Source organism: Calonectris borealis, chromosome Z, assembly GCF_964195595.1.
Source record: "Calonectris borealis chromosome Z, bCalBor7.hap1.2, whole genome shotgun sequence".
Taxonomy (NCBI): Eukaryota; Metazoa; Chordata; class Aves; order Procellariiformes; family Procellariidae; genus Calonectris; species Calonectris borealis.
The window spans coordinates 28,950,373-28,971,168 of record NC_134352.1 but is presented as its reverse complement, the minus strand read 5'-3'; positions in this window follow the sequence as shown (position 1 = coordinate 28,971,168).

The following is a 20,796-nucleotide window of genomic DNA, read 5'->3' as shown; positions in this document are numbered from 1 at the left end:
TTTAAATTCATAAACATGAATGCTTACAGCAGAATTTACATTTAGATTTACATCAAGAACATGAGACACCACATGCTTCCAATCAAAAGTCACTTAAATTTCAAACAAGCATTTAATTCTTATATCAGTTGTTGGAAATAATCTAAAGATTGTGTTACCTGGCAACTGGATTCAAATGATTAAGTGCACAGAGATTTCCTAGTGCAATTTTGATTTCAGACCAAAGATAAAGGTGTCTCTTGTTAATTAACTTTAGCTAGTATCCATAGAAAAAGAAAATATTCCCCTAGACTGCCTTGCAGCTTGACCATTTTAAAGCTGTAGGACCATCATGAAACCTGGAAAAGATTTCTAAATACAGAGACATGACATCTTTCAGTATCTGCATAGATGTGGCTACGCTCCTCAAAGTTCAGGAGTTTAGTGTTAACAAGTACTCTAAATTTTGAGTTCTGAGTGAAGACACAGGTTTGATCATTTGCTGTGTTAAACTGGGTACTTGTTGAACATCAGTGCTTCTGGTTTCTAAGATGAGAGTGCCATAGTTTACTTTTAAATGACAGCTCTGTGTCTGCCAAGAAACCTCACCTACTTCTGCACTGTATATCAGGGCTAAGTCGATCTTCATTCACTGTCAGGAATAGAATTGGGAAACATGGAAAATGCAGCTGCCTTTGCTTTGAGCAAAAGAACACCTCCAGAAACTCTTTTCAGAACAGGGCCAATGATGTAGCTGAAAACTTCCAACAGGAAGTGGAAAGAAATCCTCAGATCATCTTTTGAATGTTTCAGGACACAATTTCTTCAGGTCTGACTAATAGAATAGGTAAGGAATTACTACAAATTCAATGAATTTCACCAGATTACTATGGATTTATGAACTCCATAGAGCTTTATGAAGCCTGGTATTTTTTTTTCCTTGTATTATGTGAAATCCCCAGTCAGTAACTTACTGCTTGCTTCTGATTCCAAACCCTGTAGTTACAGAAATACTGATCGTTTTACATCAAAGAAAAAAAAAAAAAAAGAAAGAAATGAACAAAACCGAATTACAGGAAAATTTGTTTTAAAAATCTCTTTCTGTTGTATTCCTAAGTAGATGATTTCTTAAAATGTTTTTTCCACATCTCTGGAGATGTACTGGTATCACCACATCACACCACCTATTTAGTATTGAAACGTACCAATTTAAAGCTGAGAAGAAAATTTTATTCTCTCTTTGCTGAGCTGATATATGTGTGTATTAGAGGCAAGGTGGTATAAGGGTAAGAGATTCCTAAAAGCTAATGTTAGTCTAATGAATCCAGTATCTAAGCTTCCTTTATAACCAATGCAGAAAAAGATTGCTCCCAAGTTGATAATGTGTGATTAAGCTGAGCTCCTCCTCTGAATCACTCTCTTGAGTAGTTATGACTAGTAATGGCCAGACCTGTTGCAATGCAGTATAAACCCTCTGAAGGTGTCTGGAGTCAATCTATATAATTTCACAAAAACAGTAGCATAAAGGTAGCTAGTCAGTGATCTCAGTTGGTGAGTGATAATTATCACATGAAGACAATAACATTTTAAAACATACCAACTGGATCAAATGTCACAGTTATTAAAAATAATCACTACTTATTTTCTGATATTGAAAATGTCAGTTCAGAAATATATGTGTGAATTTCCAGATATGTGACCTGCGTTGGCCAATTCTGCTAAGCTGATTTAAATGTTGTTGTTTCTGTTCCACAACAGACACATGGTGCTTCTGATATGAAAACTTATGTTTGACAATTTAGGAGTGGTATCTATGATTAATCTTTGAAGCTTGTTTTCCATAATTATCTGAACCCTTAAACACATTGTTGGCAAAGATCTAAAGTGAATGTGGACTGGCATTCAGTTTGCATAAAACACGAAGAGGCAACAGATACTAATCAAATTTTGCAAATCATTGGCAGCTTCATGAATCCCTAAACCTTTCCCCAAACATGATGAAAAAATTGGAAATTAGGATGAGCTCAGGGAGGGACAGGTTTCTACCTATGTTTTCTGGTTTCAATTTCTGATCCTATTAAGTAGTGCTTGTTGACCATTCTAAATTGCATCAGAAAATGGTAAAGATGTGTAAAGGTTGTTGATGACAGAGCTTATTTTAAAGTCCCCTAAAATTTGCTCAGTGTCATGAACTTTAGCAGGTGAGATGTAAAAACATCAAGCTTCCTTTGAACAGACATTTTCAGAGGTACCTCTCTGTAGCATCAAAATGACCAACAAGAAAAATTCTAATCTCTTTTCTGTATCTGCACTTTAGCAATGAAAGGAGATAGTCTAGGTGAACTTTGCTCAAGATCGGAAAGCAATTTCAATTTTTAAAGATAAACCTTTAAATTAAGTATTTTTGTTTGTACAGTTTCCTGAGGCTGTAGCATGAGCTTACAGAGGCAAACCAGTAGATTGTCACCTACACAAATACGTTTATCAGAGCTGTTAGTGTGATTTCTGTTGATTTGTTCGAAGTGAAGGATTCACCAAAAATCACTTTTTTGCAAGGGTTCTTTCGTAATTAACTTTGTTAGATTTCTTTTCTTTTTTTTTTATTAGTGATGGGAATGTGTCAGGATTAATCAGCAGGTAACTGCTGGAGTATGTCCATGATGACAGGGAAATTAAATAACAACAGAGATTATACACAGATACCTTGTCTGACATATAAGAAATGCATGCCTTTGTCCAACCATACGCTCTTATCAATTTACTTGATATGTCTAATCTCTTCTGGAGATAGTGCATGTTTGTTTCTTTTAACCATAGGTAATCATGCTACTCTCACTGAAGTCAAGCAATCAAACTGTCCTGGTTCCGGCTGGGACAGAGTTAACTTTCTTCCCAGTAGCTTGAGGGGTATGCTGTGTTTTGGGTTTAGTGTGAAAGGAGCGTTGATGGCCCATTGATGCGTTGGCTCTTGCTGGGTGATGCTTGCACTGGGAGGGGGGAGCACAGCCGGGGTGGTGGACCCAGCTGGCCAATGGGGTATTCTATACCATGTGACATCATGCTCAGTATACAAACTGGGGGGGGGGGGCACGCCCTCCGTTCGTGACACGCGATCAGTGGTCGGTGAGCAGTTGCATGTGCATCGTCTGCTTTGTATATTCTGTTATGGTTGTTGTTCTCATTGTTATTATTACTGTTCTACTTCGGTTTATGTCCATTATTAAACTGTTTTTATCGCAACCCGGGAGTTTTCCTACTTGTGCCCTCCCGATTCTCTCCCCCATCTCACCGGAGAGGGGGGGTGAGCTAGCGGCTGCATGGGGTTTATTTGCTGGCTGGGGTTAAACCACGACAGTCCTTTTTGGCACCCAACGTGGGGCAGCGAAGGGTTGAGATAACAACAGATTAATTAGAGCATATTAAGGAATTTATATCTGTTAACATATTAATTTGTTCTGCACCATGCTCTTGTTTTTACTGTACCTGTTAAAGACTGGAGTTGGGTTTTGTAGTCTGCTGTGCTCTGCAATGATTAATGGTGTTTTGCCTGGGAGGTTTGTTACTAAAATTCTGGCATTGTGACTTGCTGAAAACGGACTCCACAATCTATAAGATTGTAAAGTAGGTATGTTTATTCAGTGCTGGGCAGCACGGGGGGTAGTCCCACCAAAGTCGTGCGCGCCCCAACGTGGCACTCACCATAAATATATACAGCAAAGTGTTGCATATGCATAAAGTTTCACAATACGCCTATACATATGCATGAGCTGTCCCGGCTTCGTATTAAAATGAGTTCCAAGACGTTATTTCCCTTGAACCCCTCCCATCTGCGCTTGCGCATTGCCTCCTAGTGGTGGTCGTCGGGGGTCGTGGGGATGAAGGTTAGTGGTTCTTCTTCATCACCGCTAGTAACCTTTTGTTCTTGCACAGGCTCAGTTGTTCCTTGGCTCTTGCTAAAACTGCAGGGGTGGTTTTAGCTGGTTCTTAAGGCAAGTTCTTAGTTCTTATCAGGAACTGTCCTTGTGAGGCGCCTCAGTTAATTTACACAACAAAGTATCAGACTTTGCCTACTAATTCAATCCTTTAACTACTAAAATTCTTTTAACCCCCTTCTCTCAATTGGGGGTTATTTGGTATTTGGGATTCATAATGAAGCCGTTACTGTATTTCTGGTACCACCTCATGGAGACCATTAGCAATTATACCTTTTCCTCTGAGACATTTTTTATGGAGGAAATAGAGAATGGCACCCTCACTACCTTCCTTTATGATGTCATCTCCTTCATTACAATAACTTGTCAGTACCTTGAACATCCCTGGGTAGTTAAGATAGATACATCTATTGGTACTCCTTGGGAATATTGTTGTGGTTTTATCCAAGGTTAGTAAGCAATTTAAGAATGTCATCCAGAGATCTGCCCTAAGGCTGGATAGTTATGAGTGGCAGGGTGAGTGGGATAGCATGGGCAAATGCCCAGGACGGTGGGCACCCCCAGTGATCTGGAAATTCACCCCTGAACAAGTGCAGAATCTTGAAAAATTAGTAGAATATTTGGAAGAAGTATGTTGTCACCCTGGCCATTCTAGGGAGACACAAATCACTACAATGTGCTGGGGCCTGGTCCACGCCTACCGAGCCCTGTTTAACACCACTCAGAACCCCCAAGGGGAAGGAAACTTCTCTGCAGCTGATGACAAAGCAACAGGCCTTGTGGCTACCCCACCCCCCATGGCAAGCACAGCAGCTCCCTCACCCTCCATGGCAGGCACGGCAGCTACTCCGCCCCCTGCAACACGGAACCAACCCATGCCGGTATCAGTCGCCCCTATAAAAAAAGAAAATGCACAAGAAAATCAGCTTGTTTAGTAAGGGATGAAGATGAACCAGGGCCATCACGAGAACAGGAGGAGGAAGAGGCAGAACCCGTAAATGAGATGGATCCCTATCCCTGGGTGAGCTGCGAGATATGCGAAAAGACTTCAGCCGTCGTCCAGGCGAGCACGTTGTCACCTGGCTGCTCCGATGCTGGGATAACGGGGCCAGTAGCCTGGAATTAGAGGGTAGGGAAGCCAAGCAGCTGGGATCCCTTTCTAGGGAAGGGGGCATTGACAAAACGATTGGACAAGGGGCACAAGTCCTCAGTCTCTGGAGGCGACTCCTGTCAGGTGTGAAGGGAAGGTATCCCTTCAAGGAAGATGTTATATGCCACCCAGGCAAGTGGACCACCATGGAGAGGGGTATCCAGTACCTGAAGGAATTAGCTGTGCTGGAAGTGATTTATGATGACCTGAACAATGAGCAGTTATCCAAAGACCCAGATGAAGTCAAATGCACCCGACCCATGGGGCGGAAGTTTGTACGGAGTGCACCAGCGTCACATGCAAACTCATTGGCAATAATGACCTGGAAAGATGGAGAGGAACAAACAGTGGATGAATTGGCTGGCCAACTCTGGCAATATGAAGAAAGTCTCTCTTCCTCCCTACAGGCCTGTGTCTCTGCTGTGGAGAAACCATCTCGGGAGGTCCAGCAACTCAAAGAGGATATGTCCTGCTCCCCACCTGCATGGGCCAGTGTCTCAGCCATTAAAAGCAGTCGTCCCTCTGCTCCAGAGAGGAGACATCATGCATACACACCCCGGGGCACCCTGTGGTTTTACCTGCGTGACCACGGAGAGGACATGAGGAAGTGGCATGGAAAACCTACCTCAGTCCTACAGGCACGGGTACATGAGTTGCAAGGAAAAACAACCACCAAACAGGGTTCTTCCAGGAAAACTGCTGCTCCAGTTTCCAGTGAGCAGTTCCCCAGACAGAGTAGAAGGGCTGATTCCACTTCCAACCTCAATAAAGGGACTTCTGATTCATACTTACAAGAAGTGGATAGCGAATATGATGACCAGGACTAGAGGGGTCCTGCCTCCCGCCAGGTGGAGGAAAGGGACAACCTGGTTTACTGGACTGTGTGGATTCGATGGCCTGGCACATCAGATCCACAGGAATATAAAGCTCTCGTAGACACCGGTGCACAGTGCACCCTGATGCCATCAGGCTATAAAGGGGCAGAACCCATTTGTATTTCTGGAGTGACAGGGAGATCCCAAGAGTTAACTGTATTGGAGGCCAAAGAGAGCCTAACCAGGAATGAGTGGCAGAAGCACCCCATTGTGACTGGCCCAGAGGCTCCGTGCATCCTTGGCATAGACTACCTCAGGAGAGGGTATTTTAAGGACCCAAAAGGGTACCAGTGGGCTTTTGGTACAGCTGCCCTGGAGACGGAGGAAATTAAACAGCTGTCTACCTTGCCCGGTCTCTCAGAGGACCCTTCTGTTGTGGGGTTGTTGAAGGTCCAAGAACAACAGGTACCAATTGCTACCACAACAGTGCACCGGCGGCAATACCGCACCAACCGAGACTCCCTGATCCCCATCCATGAGCTGATTCGTGGACTGGAGAGCCAAGGAGTGATCAGCAAGACTCGCTCACCCTTTAACAGTCCCATATGGCCAGTGTGAAAGTCCAATGGAGAGTGGAGACTAACAGTAGACTACCGTGGCCTGAATGAACTCACACTGCTACTGAGTGCTGCCGTGCCGGACATGCTAGAACTTCAGAATGAACTGGAGTCAAAGGCAGCCAGGTGGTACGCCACAACTGATATTGCTAATGCGTTCTTCTCAATTCTTTTGGCGGCAGAGTGCAGGCCACAGTTTGCTTTCAGTTGGAGGGGCGTCCAGTACACCTGGAACCGACTGCCCCAGGGGTGGAAACACAGCCCTACCATTTGCCATGGACTGATCCACACCACACTGGAACAGGGTGAGGCTCCAGAACACCTGCAATACATTGATGACATCATCGTGTGGGGCAACACAGCAGAGGAAGTTTTCAAGAAAGGGGAGAGAATAGTCCAAATCCTTCTGAAGGCCGGCTTTGCAATAAAACGAAGTAAGGTCAAGGGACCTGCACAGGAGATCCAGGTTTTAGGAATAAAATGGCAAGATGGATGTCGTCAGATCCCAACGGATGTGGTCAATAAAATAACAGCCATGTCCCCACCAACTAGCAAAAAGGAAACTCAAGCTTTCTTAGGCATTGTCGGATTTTGGAGAATGCATATTCCAAATTACAGTCAAATCGTAAGCCCTCTCTATCATGTGACCAGGAAGAAGAACGACTTCAAATGGGGCCCTGAGCAACGACAAGCCTTTGAACAAATTAAACAGGAGATAGTTCAGGCAGTAGCCCTTGGGCCAGTCCGGGCAGGACAAGATGTAAAGAATGTGCTCTACACCGCAGCCGGGCAGAATGGCCCTACCTGGAGCCTCTGGCAGAAAGCACCAGGGGAGACTCGAGGTCAGCCCTTAGGGTTCTGGAGTCAGGGTACAGAGGATCCGAGGCCCGCTGCACTCCAACTGAGAAGGAGATATTGGCAGCATATGAAGGGATTCGAGCTGCTTCGGAAGTTGTTGGTACGGAAGCACAGCTCCTCCTGGCACCCCGACTGCCGGTGCTGGGCTGGATGTTCAAAGGGAGCGTTCCCTCTACACGTCATGCAACCGATGCCACGTGGAGTAAGTGGGTTGCACTGATCACACAACTGGCCTGAATAGGAAACCCCAGTCGCCCAGGAATCTTGGAAGTGATCACGAACTGGCCAGAAGGCAAAGATTTCAAAATATCCCCAGAGGAGGAGGTGACGCGTGCCAAAGAGAGCCCACTGTATAACAAACTGCCAGAAAACGAGAAGCAATATGCCCTGTTCACTGATGGGTCCTGTCGTCTTGTGGAAAAGTATCGGAGATGGAAAGCTGCTGTATGGAGTCCTATACGCCAAGTTTAGCCAAACTGCTGAAGGTGAATCGAGTCAGTTTGCAGAGGTGAAAGCCATCCAGCTGGCCTTGGACATTGCTGAACAAGAAAAATGGCCAGTACTTTATCTCTGTACTGACTCATGGATGGTGGCAAATGCCCTGTGGGGGTGGTTGCAGCAGTGGAAGCAGAACAACTGGCAGCACAGACGTAAACCCATCTGTGCTGCCGCATTGTGGCAAGATACTGCTGCCTGGGTGGAGAACCTGGCTGGAAAAGTACATCACGTAGATGCTCACGTGCCCCAGAGTTGGGCCACTGAAGAACAGCAAAACAACCAGCAGGTGGACCAGGCTGCTAAGATCGAAGTAGCTCAGGTAGATCTGAACTGGCAACATAAAGGTGAATTATTTATAGCTCGGTGGGCCCATGACACTTCAGGCCACCAAGGGAGAGACGCAACATATAGATGGGCTCGTGATCGAGGGGTGGACTTGACCATGGACACTATTGCACAGGTTATCCATGAATGTGAAATGTGCGCTGCAATCAAACAAGCCAAGCGAGTAAAGCCTCTTTGGTATGGAGGACGATGGTTGAAATATAAATATGGGGAGGTTTGTCAGATTGATTATAACATGCTCCCACAGACCCGTCAAGGCAAGCGCTATGTGCTCACCATGGTGGAAGTAACCACAGGATGGCTGGAAACATATCCTGTGCCCCATGCCACCGCCCGGAACACCATCCTGGACCTTGAAAAGCAAGTCCTATGGTGACATGGCACCCCAGAAAAAATTGAGTTAGACAATGGGACTCATTTCCGAAACACCCTCATAGACACCTGGGCCAAAAAGCATGGCATTGAGTGGGTCTATCACATCCCCTACCATGCACCAGCCTCCGGAAAAATTGAACGATACAACGGACTGCTAAAGACAACACTGAGGACAATGGGTGGTGGGACATTCAAGCATTGGGATACACATTTAGCAAAGGTCACCTGGTGTCGTGGTTTAACCTGGCAGGCAGCGAAATACCACGCAGCCGCTCACTAACTCCCTCCACCCCCAGTGGGACGGGGAGAGAATCGGAAGGGTAAGAGTGAGAGAAACTCGTGGGTTGAGATAAAGACAGTTTAATAGAACAGGGAAAAAAGGGAAAATAATAATGATAATGATAAAATATACAAAATGAGTGATGCACAATGCAATTGCTCACCACCCGCGCTGACCGATAACCAAGTAGTGATCGGTACTTCCTGGATCACACCTACCCTTCATATACTGAGCATGACGTCACATGGTATGGAATACCCCATTAGCCAGCTGGGCTGGCTGTCCTGATTATGTTCCCTCCCATCTCGTGTACCTAGCTCAGTCAGTAGGTATGGGAGCTGTCCTTGGACTAGGAGGGCACTTAGCAACAACTGAAAACATCAGTGTTATCAACATTCTCCTCATACTAAATCCAAAACACAGCACTAGGAAGAAATTTAACCCTATCCCAGCCGAAACCAGGACACTTGGTTAGTCAACACTAGGGGATCTGTCACTCAAGCTGGCCCTGCCCAATCCAAACCCTTACGTACTGTAGAGGGGATAAAGTCCCTGTTGTGCAGCTGAGAAATATGCTGGGGAAGACAGTCTGGGTTACTCCTGCCTCTGGCAAGGGAAAACCCATCTGTGGGATTGCTTTTGCTCAAGGACCTGGGTGCACTTGGTGGGAGATGCAAAAGGATGGGGAAGTCTGGTACGTACCTCAAGGGGATTTAATTGTGCGTGAAAATAGCCAATGAACTGAATTATATGATGTTAGTTACTATATAATACTGTATGTCATCACTTCTATGGTTACTATATGCCATATTAACAGTATTGTAGTAAGAATCACCCAGATTAATGTAGGATGAACTCCAATGAAACTGAGCAAGGTGCAACAATGATAGAACTGGACGAGCGCCCAGAACTGGCCGCCGCATGCAGCAGTCAACAGCACACACCATCTCTCCTGTCCTGAAAGACTGGCATGACAGAAGGAACCCAAAGTCATGGACTACATGAACTCAACGGACATTTTAGAGGGATGGCCCATGGACTAAGGGAATGATATCTCTGTGTGTGTATATATATCAAAAGGCAGGAAAAGTGGTGATGACTAGTTGGAATGTATTGGAAAATGTGAGACCTGGGCATGATGTAGATGTTATAGAATAAGGGGTGGATATTGTCCTGGTTCCAGCTGGGACAGAGTTAACTTTCTTCCCAGTAGCTTGGGGGGTGTGCTGTGTTTTGTGTTTGGTGTGAAAGGAGCATTGATGGCCCATTGATGCTTTGGCTGTTGCTGGGTGGTGCTTGCACTGGGGAGGGGCAGCACAGCTGGGGTGGTGGACCCAGCTGTCCAATGGGGTATTCTATACCATGTGACATCATGCTCAGTATACAAACCAGGTGTGTGGGAGGGCTCGCCCCCCGTTCGTGACACGTGATCTGTGGTCGGTGAGCAGTTGCATTGTGCATCGTCTGCCTTGTATATTCTGTTATTGTTGTTGTTCTCATTGTTTTTATGACTGTTCTACTTCGTTTTATTTCAATTATTAAACTGTTTTTATCTCAAGCCAGGAGTTTTCCTACTTGTGCCCTCCTGATTCTCTCCCCCATCCCACCAGAGAGGGGAGCTGAGCGAGCGGCTGCATGGGGTTTATTTGCTGGCTAGGGTTAAACCACAACAGTAGTAAAGGAGTCAAATTTCATTCCAAATTCTCCAGATAATTGACAACACTTCAAGGAAATATCTTCTAATGCTTAGTTATTTTGTTTTTAACAATTGAGCTTTATGATTATTCTGTCAAAAATGGATGCAGATTTGCCCAAAGGGAAAGTTAGCATCACCTTTTTGTGCTGATGTAAAAACTGCATTTTCATTTTATGACTGAAAGTGCATGCTCAATCCCCTGGCTTTGGTGGGATCACCATGAAGCTTTGAGTTACTCTTACTTGGACAATCCTGTAGTCTAGAGTCTTTATCAAAATGTGTCACTAAATTAATTCACTTGCACAGTCGACACGTCAGTTGCTTTATAATGATGGAGTATTTTAGAACATTGATGATTTCACTGTATTCAGAGACCACAAGTTACTGTCAACATTAAAAGTTGGTCATCCATAAAGGAAAGCCACTAATACTGCGGCTTTATACAGTCATTGATTCAGTATCTGCTTTTGCCACATGTGTCTACAGACAGTGTTGTCTGGGTCATTGTCGTGGTTTAACCCCAGCCAGCAAAAATAAACGCCACGCAGCCGCTCGATCACCCCCCCCCCCGGTGGGATGGGGGAGAGAATTGGGAGGGCACAAGTAGGAAAGCTCCCGGGTTGAGATAAAAACAGTTTAATAATTGAAATAAAACTAAGTAGAACAGTAATAATAACAGTGAGAACAACAACAATAACAGAATACACAAAGCAGGCAATGCACAACAGAACCGCTCACCGACCGCCGACCGCGTGTCACGAACGGGGGGCGAGCCCCCCCACACACCTGGTTTTTATACTGAGCATGATGTCACATGGTATAGAATACCCCATTGGACAGCTGGGTCCACCACCCCGGCTGTGCTTCCCCCCTCCCAGTGCAAGCATCACCCAGCAACAGCCAAAGCATCAATGGGCCATCAACGCTCCTTTCACACCGAACCCAAAACACAGCACACCCCCCAGGATACTGGGAAGAAAGTTAACCCTGTCCCAGCTGGAACCAGGACAATATCCACCCCTTATTCTATACCATCTACATCATGCCCAGGTCTCACATTTTCCCATACATTCCAATTAGTCACCGCTCCTTTTCCCTGCCTTTTGATATATACGCACACAGAGATATCATTCCCTTAGTCCATGGGCCATCCCTCTAAAACGTCCGTTGAGTTCATTTAGTCCATGACTTCGGGTTCCACCTGTCGTAACAGTCTTGCAGGGCAGGAGAGATGGTGTGTGGTGTCGGGCTCTTGCATGCGGAGGCCAGTTCTGGGCGCTCGTCTGGTTCTATCATTGTTGCACCTTGCTCAGTTTCATCGGAGTTCATCCTAAATTAATCTGGGTGATTCTTACTGTAATACTGTTAATATGGCATATGGTAACCATAAAAGTGATGACATACAGTACTATGTAATAACTAACATCGTACAATTCAGTTCATTGGCTATTTTCACCCAAAATTAAATCCCCCTGAGGTACACACCGGACTTCCCCATCCTTTCTTATCACCCACCAAGTGCACCCAGGTCCCTGAGCAAAAGCAATCCCACGGATGGGTTTTCCCTTGCCAGAGGCAGGAGCAACCCAGACTGTCTTCCCCAGCATATTTCTCATATGCACGACAGGGACTTTATCCCCCTCTACAGCACGTAAGGGTTTGGATTGGGCAGGGCCAGCTCGAGTGACAGATCCCCTAGTGTTCACTAACCAGGTGGCCTTTGCTAAATGTGTATCCCAATGCTTGAATGTCCCACCACCCATTGTCCTCAGTGTTGTCTTTAGCAGTCCGTTGTATCGTTCGATTTTCCCGGAGGCTGGTGCATGGTAGGGGATGTGATATACCCACTCAATGCCGTGCTCTTTGGCCCAGGTGTCTATGAGGGTGTTTCGGAAGTGAGTCCCATTGTCTGACTCAATTCTTTCTGGGGTGCCATGTCGCCACAGAATTTGCTTTTCAAGGCCCAGGATGGTGTTCTGGGCGGTGGCATGGGGCACAGGATATGTTTCCAGCCATCCTGTGGTTACTTCCACCATGGTGAGCACATAGCGCTTGCCCTGTCGGGTTTGTGGGAGCGTGATATAATCAATCTGCCAAGCCTCCCCATATTTATACTTCAACCATCGTCCTCCATACCAAAGAGGCTTTACTCGTTTGGCTTGCTTGATTGCAGCGCATGTTTCACATTCGTGGATAACCTGTGCAATAGTGTCCATGGTTAAGTCCACCCCTCGATCACGAGCCCATCTATATGTTGCATCTCTCCCTTGGTGGCCTGAAGTGTCATGGGCCCACCGAGCTATAAATAATTCACCTTTATGTTGCCAGTCCAGATCTACCTGAGCTACTTCGATCTTGGCAGCCTGATCCACCTGCTGGTTGTTTTGGTGCTCTTCACTGGCCCGACTCTTGGGTACGTGAGCATCTACGTGTCGTACTTTTACAGTCAGGTTCTCTACCTGGGCAGCAATATCTTGCCACAATGCGGCAGCCCAGATGGGTTTACCTCTGCGCTGCCAGTTGTTCTGCTTCCACTGCTGCAACCACCCCCACAGGGCATTTGCCACCATCCATGAGTCAGTACAGAGATAAAGTACTGGCCATTTTTCTCGTTCGGCAATGCCCAAGGCCAGCTGGATGGCTTTCACCTCTGCAAACTGACTCGATTCACCTTCTCCTTCAGCAGTTTCTGCAACTTGGCGTATAGGACTCCATACAGCAGCCTTCCATCTCCGATGTTTTCCCACAAGGCGACAGGACCCATCCGTGAACAGGGCATATTGCTTCTCGTTTTCTGGCAGTTTGTTATATGGTGGGGCCTCTTCAGCACGCATCACCTCCTCCTCTGGGGATATTCCAAAATCTTTGCCTTCTGGCCAGTTCGTGATCACCTCCAAGATTCCTGGGCGACTGGGGTTTCCTATTCGGGCCCGTTGTGTGATCAGCGCGACCCACTTACTCCACGTAGCATCAGTTGCATGATGTGTAGAGGGGACGCTCCCTTTGAACATCCAGCCCAGCACCGGCAGTCGGGGTGCCAGGAGGAGCTGTGCTTCAGTGCCAACCACTTCCGAAGCAGCTTGAACCCCTTCATATGCTGCCAATATCTCCTTCTCAGTTGGAGTGTAGCGGGCCTCGGATCCTCTGTATCCCCGACTCCAGAATCCTAAGGGTCGACCTCGAGTCTCCCCTGGTGCTTTCTGCCAGGGGCTCCAGGTAGGGCCATTCTCCCCGGCTGCGGTGTAGAGCACATTCTTCACATCTTGTCCTGCCCGGACTGGCCCAAGGGCTACTGCCTGAACTATCTCCTGTTTAATTTGCTCAAATGCTTGTCGTTGCTCAGGGCCCCATCTGAAGTCGTTCTTCTTCCTGGTCACGTGATAGAGAGGGCTTACGATCTGACTGTAATTTGGAATATGCATTCTCCAAAAGCCTACAACGCCTAAGAAAGCTTGCGTTTCCTTTTTGTTAGTTAGTGGAGACATGGCTGTTATTTTATTGATCACATCTGTTGGGATCTGACGACGTCCATCTTGCCATTTTATTCCTAAAAACTGGATCTCCTGTGCAGGTCCCTTGACCTTACTTCGTTTTATTGCAAAGCCGGCCTTCAGAAGGATTTGGACTATTCTCTCCCCTTTCTTGAAAACTTCCTCTGCTGTGTTGCCCCACACGATGATGTCATCAATGTATTGCAGGTGTTCTGGAGCCTCACCCTGTTCCAGTGTGGTGTGGATCAGTCCATGGCAAATGGTAGGGCTGTGTTTCCACCCCTGGGGCAGTCGGTTCCAGGTGTACTGGACACCCCTCCAAGTGAAAGCAAACTGTGGCCTGCACTCTGCCGCCAAAGGGATGGAGAAGAATGCATTAGCGATATCAATGGTGGCGTACCACTTGGCTGCCTTTGACTCCAGTTCGTATTGAAGTTCCAGCATGTCCGGCACGGCAGCACTCAGTGGTGGCGTCGCTTCGTTCAGGCCACGATAGTCTACTGTTAGCCTCCACTCTCCATTGGACTTTCGCACTGGCCATATGGGACTGTTAAAGGGTGAGCGAGTCTTGCTGATCACTCCTTGGCTCTCCAGTCGACGAATCAGCTCATGGATGGGGATCAAGGAGTCTCGGTTGGTGCGGTATTGCCGCCGGTGCACTGTTGTGGTAGCGATCGGCACCTGTTGTTCTTGGACCTTTAACAACCCCACAACAGAAGGATCCTCTGAAAGACCGGGCAAGGTGGACAGCTGTTTAATTTCCTCCGTCTCCAGGGCAGCTATACCAAAAGCCCACTGGTACCCTTTTGGGTCCTTGAAATACCCTCTCCTGAGGTAGTCTATGCCAAGGATGCACGGAGCTTCTGGGCCAGTCACGATGGGGTGCTTCTGCCACTCCTTCCCGGTTAGGCTCACTTCCGCCTCCAACACAGTTAACTCTTGGGATCCCCCTGTCACTCCAGAAATACAAATGGGTTCTGCCCCTTTATAGCCTGATGGCATCAGGGTACACTGCGCACCGGTGTCTACGAGAGCCTTATATTCTTGTGGATCTGATGTGCCAGGCCATCGAATCCACACAGTCCAGTAAACCCGGTTGTCCCTTTCCTCCACCTGGCTGGAGGCAGGGCCCCTCTAGTCCTGGTCATCATATTCGCTATCTACTTCTTGTAAGTATGAGTCAGAAGTCCCTTTGTTAAGGTCGGAAGTGGAATCAGCCCTTCTACTCTGTCTGGGGAACTCACTGGAGACCGGAGCAGCGGTTTTCCTGGAAGAACCCTGTTTGGTGGTTGTTTTCCCTTGCAACTCATGTACCCGTGCCTGTAGGACTGAGGTAGGTTTTCCATCCCACTTCCTCATGTCCTCTCCGTGGTCACGCAGGTAAAACCACAGGGTGCCCCGGGGTGTGTACCCACGATGTCTCCTCTCTTGAGCAGAGGGACGTTTGCTCCTAATGGCTGAGACACTGGCCCGTGCAGGGGGGAAGCAGGACATATCCTCTTTGAGTTGCTGGACCTCCTGAGACAGTTTCTCCACAGCAGAGACACAGGCCTGTAGGGAGGAAGAGAGACTTTCTTCATATTGCCGGAGTTGGCCAGCCAGTTCATCCACTGTTTGTTCCTCTCCATCTCTCCAGGTCATTACTGCCAATGAGTTTGCATGTGACGCTGGTGCGCTCCGTACAAACTTCCGCCACATGGGTCGGGTGCATTTGACCTCATCTGGGTCTTTGGATAACTGCTCGTTGTTCAGGTCATCATAAATCACTTCCAGCACGGCTAATTCTCTCAGGTACTGGATACCTCTCTCCATGGTGGTCCACTTGCCTGGGTGGCATATAACATCTTCCTTGAAGGGATACCTTTCCTTCACACCTGACAGGAGTCGCCTCCAGAGGCTGAGGACTTGTGCCCCTTGTCCAATTGCTTTGTCAATGCCCCCTTCCCTAGAAAGGGATCCCAGCTGCTTGGCTTCCCTACCCTCTAATTCCAGGCTACTGGCCCCGTTATCCCAGCATCGGAGCAGCCAGGTGACAATGTGCTCCCCTGGACGACGGCTGAAGTCTTTTCGCATATCTCGCAGCTCACCCAGGGATAGGGATTGGGTGGTCACCATCTCATTTATGGGTTCTGCCTCCTCCTCCTCCTGTTCTCGTGATGGCCCTGGTTCATCTTCATCCCTTACTAGACGAGCTGATTTTCTTGTGCATTTTCTTTTTTGTATAGGGGCGACTGATACCGGCATGGGTTGGTTCTCTGTCGCAGGGGGCGGAGTAGCTGCTGTGCTTGCCCTGGGGGGTGGGGTAGCTGCAGGGCCTGTTGCTTTGTCATCAGCTGCAGAGACGTTTCCTTCCCCTTGGGGGTTCTGAGTGGTGTTAAATAGGGCTCGGTAGGCGTTAAATAGGCCCCAGCACATTGTAGTGATTTGCGTCTCCCTGGAATGGCCAGGGTGACAGCACACTTCTTCCAAATATTCTACTAATTTTTCAGGGTTCTTCACTTGTTCAGGGGTAAAGTTCCAGAACACTGGGGGTGCCCATCGCCCTAGGCATTTGCCCATGCTATCCCACTCGCCCTGCCACTCATAGCTATCCAACCTTGGGGCAGATCTCTGGATGACATTCTTAAATTGCTTACTAACCTTGGATAAAACCGCAACAATATTCCCAAGGAGTACCAAGAGATATATCTTAACTACCCAGGGATGTTCAAGGTACTGGCAAGTTATTTTAACAAAGGAGATGAAGGTAGTGAGGGTGCCATTCTCTATTTCCTCCATAAAAAATCTCTCGGAGGAAAAGGTATAATTGCTAATGGTCTCCATGAGGTGGTACCCGAAATGCAGAAACGGCTTCATTATGAATCCCAAATACCAAATAACCCCCAATGCCAGCGTTTTAGTAACAAATCTCCCAGGCAAAACATCATTAATCACGGCAGAGCACAACAGACTACAAAACCCAACTCCAATTTTTAACAGGTACAGTAAAAACAAGAGCATGGTGCAGAACAAACGAATATGTCACCAGATATAAATTCCTTAATATGTTCTAAATAATCTGTCGTTATCTCAACCCTTCGTGCCCCACGTTGGGCGCCAAAAAGGACTGTCGTGGTTTAACCCCAGCCAGCAAAAATAAACGCCACGCAGCCGCTCGATCACCCCCCCCCCCGGTGGGATGGGGGAGAGAATTGGGAGGGCACAAGTAGGAAAGCTCCCGGGTTGAGATAAAAACAGTTTAATAATTGAAATAAAACTAAGTAGAACAGTAATAATAACAGTGAGAACAACAACAATAACAGAATACACAAAGCAGGCAATGCACAACAGAACCGCTCACCGACCGCCGACCGCGTGTCACGAACGGGGGGCGAGCCCCCCCACACACCTGGTTTTTATACTGAGCATGATGTCACATGGTATAGAATACCCCATTGGACAGCTGGGTCCACCACCCCGGCTGTGCTTCCCCCCTCCCGGTGCAAGCATCACCCAGCAACAGCCAAAGCATCAATGGGCCATCAACGCTCCTTTCACACCGAACCCAAAACACAGCACACCCCCCAGGCTACTGGGAAGAAAGTTAACCCTGTCCCAGCTGGAACCAGGACAGTCATAAAATCCCTGATATTTATTGTGTTCTTTTGACTTACATTTGGGAGCTAAACATAATCAATAAACACGTTTATTGTTATTTTTAGAACTTTAATCTGTGCCTATTTTAGAAATAAAATGCTCCAATGAGCAACTGCTGTGCCTGAACAAAGATGGGCTTTAAATGTGAATCTCGGTTTACAGTTGGAAAGGACAGATCTGCAATGGATTTTAAACAAAACAACATTTTTACATAAGGAATTGAACTAATTTACATCAGTTAAAGAAATGGCCAGCTTTGCTTACTAGGCTGATACTGGGTATAACTTGGCCACTGCAAAGCAGAACTCCAAAGATGCTTTTTGTTGCCTTGTTTATTGCTACTACCTTGCTTTTACATGTAAAGAATCCTCCTCAGCATTGTCTTAGCTTCCTTTCTGGTGAGAAGCATTTTTCTTTGTTAAACGTATATGTGCAATATATATATTCTTTATCTTGAGGTTCTGACTTCTGAATTGTTGAGCACATGCACATCCCAAGAATATAAGCAGGCGATATGCTGTTTATTGGCTTAAGCAGGTTTCATTGTTTCACTAGAATAACAGCAATGATTATTAAGGTCTTTGAACACATGTAATAATATTTCCTAGGTTTCTCTGAATGATAGGCTCAATGAAAGCAGTACAGCTGGTCTTTGTGTCTTGTTTTTCCCCTTCCTGCAGCTTAATGAGTAATTTTCTGCCTTATCCGTCTGTGAGCTTGACTACAATCGATGCTGATAGTAATGGGTATATGCGACATTCAGTTTTTCAAATAAGTAGTTGTGTGCAGCTCAGCTGTCATATCACCATAGCCTACAAATGCCAACTTGGCCCCTTTGTACAAAAGTACAAAATCATCCGTCAAAAAAAAAAAAACGCAAGAACCCAGGCGGTTCTTGAAGGTTTCTGGTAGTTTTGTGTCACAAAATGTGTTTAGCTCTACGGAAAGCTCCTCCAGATTTGGAAGTAAATAAAGAACAGGAAAAAAACAGCCAAGTATCCCCACAAAAGAAGCAACTAACAGGACATTTTTGCCAACACCTCAGAAAATGTTGAAATCAAATGCTCTGGTGGCACTTGCAGCTTTGAAAAACTACATACAAATCGTTTGGAAGAGGGGAAATGTTCCTTTTGGATGAGAGGTTTGGGGAAGAATATACGGAATTTCTTTTTGAAGGTTAGGCAGCTGAGTCTGGAGGTTGCATAATAATCCGAGCTTTCTGATATGGCCCCTTGTATTGCAAATCTGCAGCCTTTTTGAGCTGCTTAATTTGATGACAACACTGTAATTTCCAGGGCCTTAAATTTACTGTATATAGCTTAGGAGGTAAATGTTCCATAAACTTAGTACTGTTTGGTATGTTTTTACAGTAATGTCTTACTAAGCAATTATTGTGTTCTTAGACATGCAATACAATGTCACTGTGAGACACTATCAACTATGTGTGTATTTCCCAGAGGAAAAGGACCTGGGGGTGCTGGTTGGCAGCCGACTGAACAGGCAGTGCCCAGGTGGCCAAGAAGGCAAATGGCATCCTGGCCTGTATCAGAAATAGTGTGGCCAGCAGGACTAGGGAAGTGATCATGCCTCTGCACTCGGCACTGGTGAGGCTGCACCTTGAATATTGTGTTCAGTTTTGGGCCTCTCACTACAGGAAGGACATGGGCCCCTCACTACAGATGCTGGAGCATGTCCAGAGAAGGGCAACGAAGCTGGTGAAGGGTCTGGAGAACAAGTCTGAATGAGGAGCGGCTGAGGCAACTGGGACTGTTTAGCCTGGAGAAGAGGAGGCTGAGGGGAGACCTCATCGCACTCTATAGCTACCTGAAAGGAGATGGTAGCAAGGTGGGCGTTGGTCTCTTCTGCCAAGTAACTAGCGATAAGACGAGAGGAAATGGCCTCAAGTTGCGCCAAAGGAGGTTTAGATTGGACATTAGGAAAAATTTCTATACTGAAAGAGTGGTCAAGCCTTGGAACAGGCTGCCCAGGGAAGTGGTGGAGTCACCATCCCTGGAAATATTTAAAAGACGTGTAGATGAGGCCCTTAGGGACATGGCTTAGTGGGCATGGTGCTGTTGTGTTGATGGTTGGAGTCGATGATCTTAGAGGTCTTTTCCAACCTTAATGACTCTATGATTCTATAGCTCATCTAGAACTATATGTTGTAAACCCATCCTGTGTATGATACCTGCTTTGCAGCTTTAAATAAGTACACAGCTCTTACATGTTAACCACATGGTGCCAACTTTATGATATGTTCAGTCTTCAAAAAAAGGGATATAAAATCAGATATTTCTGACCATTAAAAAAATATTCTTGCATAGCATAACCAGCTGTGACTCTTCCCATGGAATTTTAGGTAGATGTACTGTTCCCAGTCATTAAAGCCTTGTCTGAATGTTAGCTATAACAATTCATAAGCAGTAATCTCTGTAAAGTAAGCATTGTTACAGAAGTTTTGGCAATTTATTCTGTTAGATGGAACCATTATTTCTTGCATTTGCTTTTTGATTTTTGGACTGAATCAAAACTCTTGGCTTCCTCAAGTCAGCTTTCTATGTCTTGTCATCTTTTAGTATAGAATAATTCTCTGTGGGTGTACGTGATCCAATCTTTCAACATCTTAATATCGTGAATTAATGTCCTTCTCAGGAGTAATCCATGGATATCAATTGGATTATCTGTGATAAAACCCCTGTGTTAAGATCAAAGGTTTGATGTATGGGGATATTACCCACCTGCATGAAATATTTCTTTTTAAGGGTACTATGAATCAGTTTCATCAATATTTTCATCAGTTAAAAGTTAATTTGAAAGCTTGAACAAGGGTAGTGGTCACTGGCTCTGTTTACTATTAGTATTACTATTACTATTACTATTACTATTACTATTTATGATTATTTACTCTATACAGAGACCACCCAGATCATCTTTGCTCTAAGGTAGAGTGGTGACCTAAGCAGGGAAAGAATGCATGACCATCAGAAACAAGACAAATCTATGGCTATTTTGTCAGTTATGGATATCTTCATTGTTGTTTTGCCCAAAGGCTTCTTTGTTCTGTGTGGCTGATTAACAGAGTGTAAAGGAAGGCAAACAATCACATCCAACCCATGAAAAATGT